Source organism: Bos grunniens, chromosome 2, assembly GCF_055505025.1.
Source record: "Bos grunniens cultivar Pamir isolate PY7600 chromosome 2, Bosgru_T2T1.0, whole genome shotgun sequence".
In the NCBI taxonomy this organism is placed as follows: Eukaryota; Metazoa; Chordata; class Mammalia; order Artiodactyla; family Bovidae; genus Bos; species Bos grunniens.
This window is the reverse complement of record NC_141166.1, coordinates 29508873-29511976: the sequence shown is the minus strand read 5'-3', so window position 1 is coordinate 29511976 and position 3104 is coordinate 29508873.

Sequence of the window (3104 nt, the reverse complement as noted above, 5' to 3'; positions counted from 1 at the left end):
TTCTGTATCTTGACTGTGGAGATGTCTTCCTAGATGTATATATCTGTGAAAATTCATTGAATTGTATACTTTTCAAAAAAATTGTATACTTTAAATGGGTATAGTTTCTTGTGTGTAAATTATACCACAATCAAGTTGAAAAATATTTTAAAAATCAATAGCTTCTACTAGCTACACACTGGGTGACAGTATCTTTGATGCACAAACCCAACAAAGGACTTGGATTCTATATAGGAACATACAAACATTCAGAATTTACGTTCTGAGTATACATCTGTGTATTCTATATATCCATCAATAAGAATAGGACAAACAAGTCAATGTAAATGGCCAAAATATAACAGCAACTTCACATGAGGTTATCCGAACAGCCAGTGAAAACGTGCTCAATATTACTTACCAGGAAAATGCAAACTAAAATCCAATCAGTTACTACTACACACTTAACAAAATGGCTAAAATTAAAGAGACTGACAATATCAAGTGTTGGTGAGGGTGTAGAGCAACTAGAATTTTCCTGGTGGGTGTGTAAAAAGCCACTTTGTAAAATAGTTTAGAAGTTTCTTATAAAACAAGCATACACCTATCCTATAACCTGTAATTCTATTCCTAGGTATATATCCAAGAGTAATGAGTATTTGTCCACAAATATACTTGCCTGGAAAATCCCATGGACGGAGGAGCCTGGTAGGCTGCAGTCCATGGGGTCGTGAAGAGTCGGACACGACTGAGCGACTTCACTTTCACTTTTCACTTTCATGCATTGGAGAAGGAAATGGCAACCCACTCCAGTGTTCTTGCCTGGAGAATCCCAGGGACGGGGAGGCCTGGTGGGCTGCTGTCTATGGGGTCGCCCAGAGTCGGACACGACTGAAGCGACTTAGCAGCAGCATACTTGCATAAGAATGTTCACAAGAGCTTTCTTCATCATAGCCAAACGCTGAAAGCAATTCAAATACCATCAATAGGAAAATGAAGAAAGAAACCATGGTATATGGTATATTTTGCTGAATATGGTATTATTTTATTATTCAGCAAAATATGGTATATATAAAATATTCAGCAAAAAAAAGGACTACTTCCACATGCAACCACATAGATAAATCTCAAAAATATTATGCTAATCAAATCTTGTTAATCAAAAGCCAAAATTGTTAATCAAAAGCCAGACAAGTTAAAAAAGAAATCTGACAATTTGGACAAAGAGAGTATGGTTTCGTATATGAAATTTGTGGAATTCAAAAACTGACAAATACATAGGGTTTTGTCAACCTTCTGTATCCTTTTGTTTTAGCTGTGTCTCTTGTAAACAGCTATAATTTTCTGAGTCTGACAATCTTTGTATTTTGACTAAAATAGTCTACTTGTTTTTTTAAATAAGAACTTTGAGATATGATACAATTAGTCAATTTATTAATGTTTTAAGTAGAGATACTGGGTTTCAGTCGACCATCTTAAATGCTTTCTACTGCTTCTTTTTTCATTTCTCCTTCTGAATTTTAAAAAAATTTCCCCACATTTTTAGTATAAAAATGTTCAAACATACAAAATTTGAAAAAAAAAATAGTACAATGAACACCCTCAATCTCTCCACTTAGAGTCAATGCTTTTTAACTTAGAGCCAACCTATTTTACTATTTGATAGCACACACACATATACATAATATGGTTTTGCTGAACCATCTGAAGCGAAGTTGCAGAATAGACCGATTATTTTTTATTATCCCATTTTCCTCACTCAATTAGTTTGAAGTCACATTTGTTTCCTCAGGCTGCTGTAATAAAGTACCTTGAACTGGCTGGCTTAACACAATGGAAATTTGGTCTCTTACAGTCTGGAGGCTTGGGAGTCTGAAATCCAGGTGTTGGCAGGGCCATGCTCCCTCTGAAACCTGTAGGGGAATCCTTCCTTGCCTCTTCCTAGTTTCCTGTGGTTTGCTGGTCATCTCTGACATGCCTTGGCTTGTACCTGCAACACTCTGCTCCTCCACTTTCACATGGCACTCTTGCGGTCTCCTCATCTCTTTCACTCTATGCATCTCTGTGTGTCCAAATTTCCCCTTTTTATAAGGACACAGTCCTGTTGGATGAGGGACCCCTATAATGACCTCATCTTAACTTGATCATCAGCAGGACCCTTTTCCCAAATAACATTGCATTGATAGATCCTGGGGGCTTAGGATTTCAGCATCTTTCAGGGGACAATCCAACCCCTAATAGAAGCTATTGACTCAAGCTCTATTTTAGTGTCTTTCCTAAAAACTACAATATAAATCCTTGACTTCAAAGGATAGTATTGAACTGATTCCTTCCCTCTCCTCCTGAACATAGCAAGATACTTAAGTTTAAACACACTTAAGCACACTTTAACACGTTTCTCTCTCCATAGTTTTATGCTATTGTGGTTATACAGTTTAATCATATGTATTTTAAATCCTACAGGCATCATTATTATTTTATGCATCTTACTGTTTTTTAAAACCTAAATGGTTGTATTTATATACAAATTAATTTTTGCATTGGTAACCAAAAAGTTGGAAAGACACCACTTAGCACAATTATTTTGATAGAAGAGTTTACAAGTAGACTTGTGGACTTTTCCTATTTTGATTTTTTTCAGTGATAATCGTTTCTTGGTCATATGTTAACAATCAAGTAATAGCAGCAGCTGCTAAGTGAAGGATGATGAAGAGCAAAGCTGAAGCCCAGACTCTGTCCCTCTCCTGGCAGTGCCTGGGAGGGGTGGGAAAGGGATGGGTGCAAAGGGGAACAGCCTGAGCCGCCCAGGGAGGCTCTGGGGGCATCTAACGCTGAGCACTCAGACCTGAGGGCCAGGCTGGGCTCCCAAACTATTCTGGGAATGGAAGGACTGGGGATGGGAGAAGACGTGACCTTCCCATTGTGAACTCACCCACCTCTTCACTTAGGCATGAGCTTAAGAAAAAAGAAAAACAGACTTGAAATCCAGTCTCCATGAGCTCTCCCAGGATCTGCGGCCTCCTCTACCTGTACCCTAACTTCCCCGCCTGTTCTGCACTCAGAGGTTTAAGCCAGGCCCGAACCCCCCACCCCGCCAACCTCCAAATAAGTGCAACGGAATGAGC